Source organism: Cavia porcellus, unplaced genomic scaffold (assembly GCF_034190915.1).
Source record: "Cavia porcellus strain 051 isolate PalLab524CR breed Dunkin Hartley unplaced genomic scaffold, mCavPor4.1 scaffold_26, whole genome shotgun sequence".
In the NCBI taxonomy this organism is placed as follows: domain Eukaryota; kingdom Metazoa; phylum Chordata; class Mammalia; order Rodentia; family Caviidae; genus Cavia; species Cavia porcellus.
Window position 1 is genome coordinate 13,334,463 of NW_026947509.1, and position 14,261 is coordinate 13,348,723.

The window sequence follows — 14,261 nt, forward strand, 5'->3', positions numbered from 1 at the left end:
GTAGAGGCCCTCAGTTCAATCTCCAATACCAAAAACAAAATGAACAAACAAAAAAGGGCATCCGGAGTCCCTCTATCTTCTTACTCCCCAGAGGCAGCATTCCAGCAGCACTGTCTGGTTGCACCCTCTCACCTTGCATTTGTTGACGCACAGGTGTCCCCACCTTGCTAGCTACCTCGAGTGGCACGGCAGACACTTGGCACTGGTTTGTAAGAATCTCTCTTCCTGAGCTGCCACTGTGAGCTAGGTGCAGTGCTAGATGCTTTCCAAACACAGCCTTTAAAGTCTTCTTCACTTGAGGTTTTTGAGACAGAGTATTCCAACTGCTGCGGGTCAGAGCAGGTGCCTTTGAGCTGTGTGGAGCCAGCTGGGCTCTGTTGCCCAGGGCTTTCTGTGGAGTAGCAGATGGAGAACACAGGTGGGGGTAGTTGGGGAGGACAGGTTGCAGCCTCAGTGCCCTGGGCAGGTTTGGTGACCAGCTCAGCTGGGCCCTCAGGTTTGGGACAGGAGAACAAAGACGGAGAAGCCAATGTAGGCAGAAGTCACAGCCTGAGCCAGAGAGCTCAGCTCGGTCTGTGATCCTAGCACTTGAACTCAAGGCGATCCCCCTGCCTCAGCCTCCGAGGGCTGGGATTATGGGGATGCTCACTCTACTCTGTTTGGATCACTGTCCTCCCAACGACCAGCAACCGACTTCAGCCCCTCTTTCTCCTCGACACTGCTCCTCTCGCCCCCTCCCTGACCAGTGCCTTCCACCTGGTCCCTCGTTGGCCTCTTCCTCCTAGATGGATCAGCTCTGCCCTGGCACCACAGAGAGGCAGCCCTGAACTAGCCAGCAGGGTGCAGGCCCAGTGTCCCTGAGCTGCTCCAAGAGGATCTACCATGTTGCAGACATGAGAGTGGGGATTTTGGTGTTTTACTGCTGTATCCCTGGTCACCAGGACGGTGCCGGGCTCGAAGTGGGCCAGTGGTGGGTTTCGCTGAGGGCATCCTCTCTGCACAGCGCAGGGGGTGCAGTGAGAAGCAGGAGCCCTTTGGCCTTCATCTGCTCTCTGAACCCCCACTCAGGTGAGCGCGTGTGGGAAGCTGCGCTCACAAGATGTCGAGGAGGAGCTGTTCTCTAGCTGGACCAAGCGTGAGGGCACAGCCTTCATCTCTAACAAGGCAGACATAAACTAGCCAGCTCCTTTTTCTTCCAGCAGTGAAGCAAATTAGAAACAAAAACAAACTAAACTTCTAATATTTTTTGCCTCGTTTTTTGTGGGCGGGTGGATCTAACAAGTTTACAGACCTCAAGTGTGCAGTCAGATGGGGTTTTAAACACTGTGCCAGCTCAGCTTTTTGCAATGCTGGGACTGACCCCAGGGACGTTGCACTGAGGTATATCCCAGTCTTTTGTCTGTTTGTTTGTTTGTTTGCTTATTTTGAGACAGAATCTCACTAAGTCACTGAATTTCCCGGGGTGGCCTCAAATTTGCCATCTTCCGGCCTCAGTGTCAGCATGCTGGGATTGTGGGTGTGCTCTGCCTTACCCGGCTGTGTCAGTTCATCCTAATGGTCAGTTTGGCAGGACTGAGAGACTCCTGGAAAGATAACCGGATCATGGTGCACAGTCCTCGTGAGTGGATTCATGCAAGAATGTTCATAGCTGAAAGTGCTGCTAGAAGGTGGGGCCCACTCAGAGGGGACCCCTGGGGTGTGCAGATGGACAGTGCATCTCTCAGTGGAGCTCTTCTGTGCTCTGCTTCTTAGCTGCCATGAATTAGGAGGTTTTGTCCCACCACGTTGTTCGGCCATGATGTTTCTGGCTTGGAGGCAACCATGGACTGAATCCTTGGAATCCGTGAGCCAGATAGAAATTCTTTTTAAAATTGTGAGTGTCTCATATTTTGTATCAGCAATGGGAAAATGGAGTAATACACATATGTGTCACACACGCCCCCCCCCCCCGAAACCTCAACCCATACAAACAGGCAGAGCATCCCAACACAGGCTAACCCTCAAATTATGCCTCCCTGTGGCAGAAGTGGTTGCTGGAGTTCGGTCTGCCTGGTGCTAACCTGCACAGAGAGGGGATTCTGCAGAAAACATCTTTGCATCTGGCTTCTTTTGCCCAACAGTATGCCTGGAGGTTCACATTTGTGGCTGTGTGTACCAGTTTATTCTTTTTAATTGCTATCAAAAACTATAATATACAATCCGTGCATGATTCCATTCTCCTACTGATGGGTGCTTGGGTTGTTTACAGTTTGGCGCTATTTTGCTATCACTACTCCTGCAAATATCTTTTGTAGAGCAAAAGCTCTGATTTCCATTGATGTCACACGAGAAGTGGCCCTTTGAGGTAGGATTAGGGTTGGCCTTAGCAGAGTACCAAAACTCCTTCCTGATGGTACCCATGCATTCTTCCACAGGCCATAACATAGGCATCTGGAGGACTTTTCAAGGTCAGGAATAGGCTGCCTGACCTCCTCCAAACTCCATGGCCATTTCCCACCAGATCAGACTGAAATCCTGGGTATCTGAGCCAGGCTGTCCATGCCTGGTTGAAGTCTCACCAGACCTGAGGTGTCTGGGATTCTTAGGGGTGGAAGGCAGGACTGGCAGGGGCCTGGGCAGGGGTCTGCTGGGGCAGGGGAACTTCTCCATAGTTGTGAGGGGACAGTCTAGGCACTCGGGGTGGTATTAGTGTCTCGGTGACATCTCCAATCTGCCCACCAATGAGAGGTGGGTAGTGCTGATCATTCTGGAAGGAATGGAGGAGTGCACGGCACCGTCCTGTCTTCCTTGCTGAATTCTCCACTCCGCTCCCAACTTCCTCCCTCCTTTGACAACTGAAAATTATCTTGAGGAGATGGGGCAGAGGAGAGGGAACCCACGGTGACTCTTGCCCCCTGGAGAGAACGAAGGTCTCAACATCTTCATGGAGCTCGGTGAGGGGAAGAGGTGACCCCACAGGGGAGGCTGCGGCGGCGGGGAAGGGAAGAGTCCCTGGCTGGCGAACTTGATGAGGTGTCCTTCAGAGACACCTAGCATATTGTTGCCACTTTCTGCAGTGGAAAGAAGAAAGGCCACTGTGATGTCCATCTGCAGCTCGCCTCTGTGCTGTGGCGGTGCAGGACACGCTGGGGAGACCCAACTCACCAGAGGCCCAGAGCAGCCCCTAGGGATGCTCAGCCCTGGATTCTTGTCCTGGCTTTGCCCTTTATCATTGTGAGGTTGAGCAAGATCCTGGAGGTGCTGGATGGTAGCTCCCCTGTCTGTGAGATGTGGCTTGGAAAAGTGCACCCCTCCCACGGGTGCTGTGCTGACGGCTCACACATCCAGTGCCATGGACAGAGACACAGGGTGGGCATGTGCAGGTCACCGCCTTTGTCACCATCCCTCTGGTTCTCTGGGAGTCCGAGGAGGAAGTCAGGGGTGGGAAAGAGGCCAGGTGCCCCTGGGATCTGCTGTCTGGGGCAATGCAGGAGGCAGCAGTGTCCAGCAGGGGTGACCACATGCTGGACTTTCTCACAGTCGCTTTGAGGTTCAGGATTCTACTGAGAATAAGTAAAATCTTACACAGCAGCTCATGGACATAGACTGCCCCCTCTCTCCAGGGCTCCAGGCCCAGCCTTCCTGCTGCTTCCCACTTCTGGAAGGCCTTTGCCTGCCCTGGGGACCCACCCCATGTAGCTTCCTTCCCTTGGTGACTGTGCCTTTGAAAGTGGCTGAAGCATTTCCTGTCCTGGGCAGAGTCTGCTCGAGGACTCTGACTTCCTCTCTTCCCCAGGAGCTATGGCCAGGCCTGTGTGAGTCTGGGCCAAGCTTGGGGGTTGCAGGCATGGGGCTTCCTTCCAGGCCAGGGAAGGGGCTAAACTGGCTCCCGAGCATGGCGTGGAGTCTCACAGACCACAAGGCAGAAGCACCAGGCCTGGGCTCTGGGAGAACCACACAGAGCTTCACTTGCCTTGAGCCTGAGGCAGCGCCTGAGGCAGGAGGCAGTTCTGAGGAAAGGTGGAGGGGTTGTGGACTTGCTCTGGTAGCTGCGAGCCAGTTCCGCTGCCTCCAGCTCAGGCTCTCGGATCTTCTGTTGAGGAACCAGGGGGTCAGGGTCCCAGAAGATTCCCTGGAGAGCTGTGCTGCCCCTTCCGTGTTGTGTTTTCTGGAATTAAGGACTGAACTCAAGGCCTGACACTGAGTTACACCCCTAGCACTTGGTGCTTTTTGAGACAAGGTGTTGTTGGTTGCTAAACTGCCCATACTGGGCTGGAACTTGTGATCTTCCTGCCTCAGCCTCCCAGACTGTTGAGATGACGGACACAGACCACTATGGCTGGCTTCTTCTGTTTCAAGGTCTGGATTTAGAAAGAGGGCCTCCCACATGTGCTGTGGCCAATGTCTGGCTCTGGAGCAGGGCATGTAATCCCAGCACTCAGGAGGCTGAGTCAGGAGGATCATCATGAGCTCAAGCCTAAAGTACATAGCAAGACCCTGTTTCAAAATGTCAGGCTTTGGGTGGAGTGGGGAGAGGACAGGGAAGGCCAGGAGAGAAGCACTGATAGGCCCCAAGCCATCCCACGGGGAATGCAGAAAGCCCCCTTCCTGTTTGAGCAGTGTGGCCTGTAGGATCCTGGGACTCTCTGAGGGACGGGATGGGCAGAGGTCGTCCTGCCCAGGTGATGCCCAGGACCTGCTCCCTGGGCGGGCTAAGTGGCCCCAGCTGTGTCTGGGAGAACTCGGTGCAGAGCTGAACAGAGGTGGAGGCCACGTGGTGCGGACAGCAGGGAGGGCGTGCGTGTGTGTGGAAGGTGGGGGTGCAGGAGCCTGGGGTGAAGCTCCCTGGCTTTGGCTTTTCTCTGCGCCAGGCCGGAAGGAAGGAAGCCAGTGAGGTGCCTCCTCCCAGGAGTCCTTGCGAGCTTCTGTTTCCTGCTGCACGGAAGGCTTTTGACATCAAACGCCTTTCTTTTCCAGGGGCCTTGCACCCCCACCCACCTGCGCTTTCTCAGCCCCAGCCCCTCTGGATTTCCCTGGGGGGCGGCTTAGCCCAGTTCCTCTCCCTCTTGGGCTGGCAAGGGGATCAAGGCTGTTGGGCAGGCCTGGGTTCCTGAACTCAAGCTGGCTTCTGATTGGTCAGGGTGGATACTCCCAGAGTTCCCCAGGTGTGGGCCCCAGGTCACCTGGGAGGAAGCCATCCTCGCCCTCATCTGGGGAAGTCCCACTCTCTCACCTTTTCCTCCTGACTCGGTATCTTTGCTCATCCTCTTGTCCCTCATACGCTTTAACGACAGTATTACAAAAAAAAACCATGGTTTTGACCCCTACACCCCGTCAACTTTTCCAGGTGTTTCCCAGAGACCCTGCCTCCCCCAGTGTTGCTGCCCAGCTCTTTCCGTGGGGGCAGCAGGGCAGATCAGGATGCTGGGGCAGTAGGAGGCCAGAGCAGAAGAGAATGAGCCAAGCTCCGCCCCAAGGAGCGCCCCCTTCTGCTAGGAGAAGGAGGAAAGCCAGGTGCCAATGGGGAGGGCTTGGCACCTGGTGAGGCCCTGGACCCCACAACACCGGAAGGGCTGGGCCAAGCCTGGGAAGAGCAAGCACGCTCAAGAGTCAGAAGATGAATGGCCAAGCGCTGGAACACCAAAGGCTCTACATGCCCAGACCCTCTCTGCATGCGCACAGATCCATGAGCCAGCCACGCCCACAAATGTGAGGGTGTGCATTTCCGTGAGCATGCGCAAATTAGAAAACACAGCCAACTGGATACTCCTGGATTTTCATGGCGCCACCTGTGTGGGTGAAAACACCCTAATTTGGAAATGCATAGGAGCAGGACGTGGTGGCACATGCCTGTAATTCCAGCAATCGTGAAGCAGGAGAATTGCTGTGAGTTTGAGGCTGGCCAGGCCACATAGTGAGTTTAAGCCAGCCTGGATTGCATAGTGAAACATGTTACTTAGTTTGGCAAGCCACACAGCAATGGCGCATGGTGCAGGCTCAAATGCTTGCCCTGCTAGAGTACCCTAGTACACATCACCAGCTCACGAAAAGATCAAAGTTCAGATTTTGAAATACCATTCCTGCTAAAGATAGGTTGCTTTTGCACTGCCATAAAAAAAAAAATATTCCTAAATCCAACCATGCTTAGTTTGGGGACTATGGTATTAGCTTCCTTCTCCAGTGTCCTTTCCCGGTGGGTGGTGACCCATCTTGCCCTAATCATACAATTACATCACCTTGCAGTTCATGGGCTCCACCCACTGCACTGCACATTTGACCAAACTGATAACCAGTAGGTTCCAGTGACTTACCTAAAATCAAATAGATCATCAGCAAAATCTCTTCAGGGTTGGAGTCTGGAATTTCAAAATTAGAGAGGTGTAGGTGCCCCAGGCCTGAGTTTACAACTGGGCTCAGCCTCTTTCTACATGGGGGTCCTTTGATAGGTTACCAAACCTCTCTGAGCTCTGGCACACTTATTTGTACGGTCAGACTGACCAGACCTCTCTGTAAGGATGTTGCAAGGTTTAGTAATGATACGTGTTAGAAGGCAGACATGTAGTGGATACTCAGTGAAAGACTCTTCAACTATTTGACATGGTTTAAATCCTTAGCAACCTTAGGGCTAGCTCCTGATACCTATCATGGGCCTGGATTGTGGATTTTTATTTTTATTTTTTATTTTTTTGGTGGCACTGAGGATTAAACTCACAATCTCATGCTTGCTAGACCAGGCTTACGGTTTGAGCTGGGAAGACTCAGACACATGGAGTACCCAGTGGGGGTAAAGACAAGAACAGTGGGAAGCAAACCTAGAAAACACTGCTGGGTTAGGGTGCTGGTGCCACCAGGACTATAGAAAGCAGGAATCAACCCACAGGCAGAGGCAGGCGGAGGAGGCACTTTCACAAGGCTTCCTAGAATCCGAAGAATGAATAGAATTCACCTAGGAAGGACAAAGGGAAAGGTGGTCTCAGTCAAAGGGCTGGTGCTGAGGACACAGAGGCCAGAGAAAGTTCAGGGAGGGAAGAATGCGGTCAGGGAGCTATGATCTTTGTCCCAAAGCACTGGGAGCTTTGAGCAAGCCTTGCCAACACTTAAATTCTCAACAGAAAACACATTTAGAAAAAATTGAGCTCTCCTTCAGTTTGCTCTTTTCTTCAAAATAATTGCTTCACTGTTTGCTAAACAACTTTTTAAATTCAAACATACCTGAGAAAGGTATTAATAGCCAATGCTTTACTAACTTAACAAAGCACTTAACACCGTACTGCCTCAGGCTCTTAGATCCCAAGCACACCAGTTAGAGTCCCCCAGCAGATTATTAATGCAGTTACCACCACATGGCATAGTTCTCAAAACCTGCTCAGCGATTGATGGGAGGGAAGGAAGGTTTAAAACACGTTTCATTCATCCAAATCGATTTTCCAAGAACCCATGCTCACTTTGGGGGTTAGAGACAAATAGCCTTCTTTACTCTCAGATCCTAATGAACCTAGTATTTTGTGGCTCTGGCCAATTTCTCAGGTTAGGGCTCAGGCATCTCCTCCAAAAGCCTGGCACCTTCCATTCAGATGAAACCAGAGTTTGAATCGCAGCTGTCTGAACTCAGGCAGTGACTCAGTCTCTTTAGGAGTTAAGTGAGAGAGCTGGGCGTAGTGACTCACACCTCTAATCCCAGCATGGGCGGCTGAGGCAGGAGGATCCAGGGAGAGTACTACAGAATTTGCTTTACAGGATTTTGTTTGTTTTTGTTTTGTTATCAGTGGCTAAATTTATTCAACAAAGTAAAAATGACGAGTGAGGGAGAAACTGGCTCTGCAGATGGAGCTTGGGCTGAGTAAAAGGAGAAAACGCAATATAAAAGCACACCCTGTAGAAAGCTAGATAGCATACCAACAGAAAAGTCACAGCCACAAACTCTTTGGGGGGGCGGGGCTATGTCTTTTTATGCTGTCTAAATCTCAAGAAAACCCGCGAGAACTTCTACATCCGGGTCCTGAGAGGCGGTGCGGGTGGGATCCCACACCTCGGGCTGACGTCAGGTCCTCCCCCACCCGTTGAAAACCTGCTGGAGTTCTCGCGAGAGGTGGGAGTGCAGGGCTTTGGAAACTGTTCTGCTCGTGTGTCCCGGTATCTTGGTCATTATCTGGTCACGCCCACTTGCCCCCCTGTCTTGCCATTCCCCAATCTACTTTATTTCCCCTTGCGATGCAGAAATCCCAGTAATTCTTTGTAGGGTGCTGAAGGAGTTGAGATCTGTGTCTGCTCTCTTCCATGAGGGTTGCAGACCTTGTCTGTGGGGAATCATTTGCTCTTTCCTGGGTTATGGATCACAGGCTGGGTCGAAGAAAAATCTCTCAGGAACCAATGGGAAAAGAGTCAGTGACCTTTGACTTTCACTGTTAGCCCAAAGATGAGGAGCAGCTGGATTTTCATGCTTGCTGTGGTGGGGTGAAATCTCAAGCCTTCCGGAGGCGGTGCTTCCCTTTTGGGCCATCTTATTCTTCAGACAGCTCAGGTGGGACTGGCTTTATTCTAGAAAGATGGACCCGGGTATTTGTCTTTGCCATCTTTGCTGCAGTGGGCGTGGCAAGGATCACTGCAAGGGGCCTGCCCATTTTGGGATCAACAGGTGTCCCCTCTCTCCAAGTTTTCTTTTTTCTTTTTTTGAGATAGGATCTCACTGTGCAATTCAGCTGGCTTTGAACTCACTATCCAGTCCAGACTGGCCTTGAATTCAGAGCGATCCTCCTGTCTCAGCCTCCTAGGTGCTGGGATTACAGGTGTGTGCCACCACTCCTGGCCTCACTCCCGCTTGGCCTCCAGGACAGACAGTCGGCAGTCCTTCTGGGCCAGGAGCTGGCCAGGCTCTGCTCTCATACATTTGGACAGTCTCACTCTGAAGAGTAAACTAGACAGGGGTGTGATTTTCATGAACATCAAGGCATCATAGATCCCCTGAAGTGACAACCACTTGCACCGATGATCCTCGGGACAGCTCAGAGACAGCGCAGCAGAGTGGTTTTAGTACGTGAGAAGGCACCAGAGTTTGTGGGGGGCAGTCGGGGTCCATGCCTAGCTTCCCAATCTTGGGGAGGTTCCTCAGGTGCTGGGGTTGGGTTTTGTTCCTATGTGGTGTCAGTTCCTAAATAGTGAACCCTAGCTAATGGTCCTAGCCTCCAGGCAAGACCTGCAGCAGGCCTGGGTGCCCCGTTGCGGTTCCAGAAGACGCTGTTCGGTGGGCTGATCCAGCAGAGAAGGCAGAGGAACCTGGGGTGCTCTCAGGACCAGGGCTCTGAAATAACAAACTGCAAGGGCACCCGGCAGCACATCTTGGGGCAGAATGCAGAGAGCAGAAGGTTTGGCGGAGAAGGGAAGGACAGGGATCATTTAGCAAGTGGAGACCTTGGCAGAGCACCCTGGCCAGTGCACAGTGGGCAGAGAGAGGCGGCCTTGTCCCCCAGCCCAGGCCTTGTCCCTGCACTCCTGGCCTAGAGCCACAGAGGCACAAACCGTCTCCTCCTCTCCCATCAGCTCACAGGGGGTAGGTTCTGCACCCACAAAGAGCACCCTGGGAGGGTGGGTCACGATCTGCTGCAGGAAGGGACAGCCAGGCCACAATAACATGCCAGTGACACCCCTAACACTAACACCGGGGAAACTCTGTTCCTGGAGAATGGGGTATTCAGGAATGTCTGAGCCATGCTTCACCCTCACATGCTCACGGATTCAGAGAATGTCAGAGCTGGACAGAGTTTTGGTCCAACCCTCCTGTGGACACCGAGGAAGCTGAGGAAGGGGCAGTGATCAGAAACCACATCTGGCCATTCGAGGACTCAGGGCAGAGAGAACAAGGCCACACCAGAAAGTAAGCCCAGTCTGGGAACCAGCGCCATGTGCAAGCCGCCGCCAGACTGGGAAACAGCCAGGCCCAGCCAATTCCGGTGTGCGGACTGACAAACAAGAAGTGCACGTCTCCCACCCCTGCTCCTTAAGCGACCAGCTTATCCAGAGGAACAGCTGTGATGATCACTGTGGAGGTGAAAGGCAATTGGATGCCTGTGGTGCTTTGGTGTTCACATCACAGGTCTAGGGCCAGGGATCTGATTATAGGTTCAGAGGATAGCGGTACATAGTGTGGCATCTAGGGGGATCTCCTTCTGAGGGTTGCAGCCATTGTTGATTCTCTATGGTCTTGATTTGAAGTATCATTTCCATTGTTCTGTTGGATTGGGTTTTATTCTCTTTTGTTTGATTATGTTAAATCCAATGGCAGGAGCAGCTATTTCAAAGATAGCAAGATATATTATGGTAGCAATTTTGGATTTACTAAAGGACTTTGAAGTCCTTTATTGCATTCATTGTCTTGTTTTTATTGTTTCTATTTTACTCTGTTCTGTTTGATTTTTGTCTGCAGCTATTTTGAAGACATCAAAAGGTATTATGGTGACTATTGTTGATTTCATAATGTTCTGAAGTCCTGTTATACTTGTTTGTTTTGATTGGTTTTATTCTACTTTATCCTCTTTAAAATAAAATAGAATAAGCCCCATTTGCTGGGTGGTTTGCCCGCCTATGGACACAGCTTGCAAATGGCTCACTGAGGTACCCCTTGCCCACTTGGGCTCCCTTTCTGGATGTTGCAAAGGTTGCTCCGATTCCATGGGCCTGAGCTGAGACATTTTGGGTGCTGGGGATTGAACCGAGGACTTCAAAGCTGGGCAGGTGCTTTACCGCTGAGCCATGTCCCAGCTCAGCCCTTCTCCGCTCTGTGTAGATTTTTTCCCCTGAGTCTCTCCCAGACCTATGCATCTGTCCCTCCCAGGGCTGCCCTTGGTCTTCATAGCACATAGATCCAGCCCTGCTGCACACATCTACTCACCTGGGAGACTTTAATGGTTTCCCTTTGTTCTCAGGGTAAAGACAAAGCTTGTGGGGCTGGGGATTTAGCTCAATGACATAAGTACCTGCCTTGCAAGCAGGCAGTCATGAGTTGGATCCCCAGTACCGATAAAAAAAAAAAAAAAGACAAAGCTTGTGGACCTGACTTCCTGTCTTCTCTGGCTAGGATGATGCTGTCTCTGCACTTGGTCACACTGACCTCTGCTTTGTTCCCGGCCATCCCCTCTCCAGCCACTGTGCCCTTGCCTCTGCACTTCCTGGGCTGAAACCCAATCCAGTTTTCCCCTCCCCTCCCCTCCCCTCCCCTCCTCTCCCCTCCCCTCCTCTCCTCTCTCCATTTCTCTCCACTTCTCTCTGGCAGAGAGCAGGCATGAGCCCAGAACTGTCCACTCCTGCATGGCAGCAGCCTCCTGTTCACCTCCAAAGGGAGGGATGCTGGCCCTCGCCTGTCTCATTGTTGAGGAGGTCAGGGAGAGGGATGTCCACCTAAGTACATGGAAAATCGATCTTGAGTTTCTGGGATGCAGCACACCCAGGAAGCCAAGCTCCTTAACTGGTAGAACCAGGGCCTGGACTGGCCAAGCCAGCCAAGTTCCCACCCCAGTAAGGGGGCCCCAGGCCCTGACTCAGCACTGAGGATCGCACCTCCTGCACTAGGGTGAGATAGGGAGGAGGCTTGCTTTGTGTCCCCAGGAGGTCCCAGCTGGTGGGAGAAGTTAAGGTGATAAGACAGAGTCTGTACTGGGGGACACCCAGCTGGCCTGTTGGCTTCCATCAGGAGCACAGGGCAGTGAGCTCCTCGGGGTCTGTCTGGACGCCACCATCAGGGGAAGCTGGTGTCCAGGGCCCCCATCCCGCTGCACCTCATCTCTGGCTGGAGCAGCCGGAAGGGGAGAGCAGGAGACTCGAGAACCTGAGGAGCCGGGGCGGGAAGCCCCATGCCTGGCTGGCCAGATGCAGGGTGGGTGCGTGGTAGGAGTCATGCCCTGTGCAACAGTCCAGGAGCCGGGAGAAAGTGGGCACAGCAGCGAGGTCACCAGGGTCCAATGAGGCCACAGGGGTGCAGCTGCAACCACCCCTCAGCTTGTTACTTCCTCCCCCTGCAGTGCTGGCCCTTCCTCCTCCTCCCCTGTACAGGGCTGGGGCTCTGGCAAGCAGAGCTGGGTGTGCATTGGCAGTTCCCTGGCCCGGTGCCCACGCGGGCTTTCCTGACCTTTCTGCTGGCTCGGAGAAGGAAGATTGCTGTGTTCTTAGGGCTGAGGATCAAACACAGGGCTGTGTGTGTGCCAGGCTGTGCTACACCCCCTGCCCGGTATGGAGTGGTGTGTGAACTCTAGTCACCCAAGGTGCACGGTCACCATCCGAACCACTTACAGCTGGGGAAACTGAGTCATGCCCATCTAAATGGCATCCTCAGCACATTTCCCATGCCCATGACCCCGGTTTCTGCTCGTGTCCACTGCTTGCCTCCTTCACCCACCCGAGCCCCCCAGCTTCCCTGGGGTTCAGCTGGGCCAGCCTGGGGGAGCACACAGCAAGGACAGGGACCCTGTGGGCAGATTTGTACCTGCCCAGCCTGGGCTGTGGACAGCATGGCTGCTCTCTCTGGCTGCTTTGGTGGCCTCGTCTTCGGGGCGGGGCTTCTGCGCTTGCTATGGCCCTGACCCCCTGGAAGAAGGATAATAGTATTTTGCAAAGTACCATCACATTCTTCTTTTCCTGGTTTTTTTTTTTTTTTTTTTTTTTTTTTTTTCCTTTTCTGGTACTAGGAATTGAATGCAGCTCCTCTGCCTTGAGCTGAATCTCAAACTCTTTTTAAGTTTTACTCATTGACTGGGCTAAGCCTTGTGACCGTCCTGTTTCAGCCTCTCAGAGTGCTAGGATTAATGTCAATTCATTATCAGACCTTTCCCAGACGGGGCTGAGCCCCGTGGACTTGGCACTCTGAGTAACCTTGGAGGCTGCCTTCTGCAATTGTGCGTGTGCGTGACAGCTCAGCGCGGAGGGTTTATGGCTTCAGGAAGGCACCACTCCTGCCAGGCCCCTTCCTGCAAGGAACTCAGGCCTGCTGCCTGGTGGCCCTGAGTGCCCCGTGCTACGGCTGAACAAAGGTGATGATTTCAGATTGGGAGCCCTGTGGCCACTCAGCAGGTGACACCGCAGCCCCCCTCTCTCCTTCCTGGCGTGAGAAGTCCATGACCACTCGAGGGACCTCAGTCCAGCTACCACCTGGGAAACTGGCCAGTGGGGTCCAGAGTCACGCCAGGGCCTGCTCAGGGAGGAACTTAGCTTTGATCATCTTGTCCTTTGGTGCCCCCTGAGGGGTGCCAAACCACCCACAGCTGGACTCTTGGACTTTGGTTCCCAGGCCTTGCTCTTTCCGTGCTTTCTCCACTGGAGAAGGAACTGACTTACAGAAATGAGAATAAACACAGCATTGGGAAATAAAGACGCGCGTTCAGCAGCCCGAGACCAGTTCTGCCGGTGCCTGGGGTTGTGAGACTCTCGGGGCTGCATGGTTGCCGGGACTGGCCTGTGAGCTTCTCTCCTGCACCTGAGCTGGGGCGCAAATGGCCCTAGCTCCTGCTCAGGGCTGGCGGGTGCCCGAGGGTCTTTCTATTCTTTGCCACCAGGTGTCACTGTTGCTCACAATTACAGGACGCTGAGCGAGACTAACTCCCAGGCGCAGGCTCTCTGAATCAGAAACTGTAAGTGCAGGACCTGTCCCCTCTCGCCTTGCAGGGGTTCCCCAGCATGCTCCAGCCAGAGAACCACTGGCACAGACCATTCTGCAAGCCCCACGTTCCCTGAGCCTGTGTTTTGACCGATTTTATTCCCAAAGACAAGGTCTAGAGAGACGGCAGGCAGCTGGCTCTGAGGGTTCCGACCCGTCTCCTCTCCTCCATCACTGGAAGCATCTTTCAGCCAGCTCTGGGCGCCCTGTCCGGTAGAGAGGCCGATGGCAAAGGCCTGGTTGTCTCGCTCTGGGCGCTGAGCATAGCGCTTTCTGGGTAGGGTTTTCTTCAGTTCTTCCGTGGCCCTGACAAGTCACAAGAGATTGAACAGTTCGCCTGGGCCAGGCGCAGCAGCTCAGGCCTGTTCCCCTACCACTTTAGGAAGCTGAGGCAGGAGGATTTTAAATTCTAGTCCTGTCTGGGGAACTTAATGAAAGCATGTCTCAAAAATTTTTTTATTTTAAGGCTGGAGTTGTAGCTCAGTGAGAATTACGCCTGTAATTCCAGTGTTCAGCAGGCTGAGGCAGGAGGGTGTGGAGTTCAAAACCAGTCTGGCTTCACAGTGAGTAGTATCTAGATTGTGTCTCAACAGACACACACACTTCCCAAGCCCCAAAGCGGGGAGCAGCACAGAGCATTGGA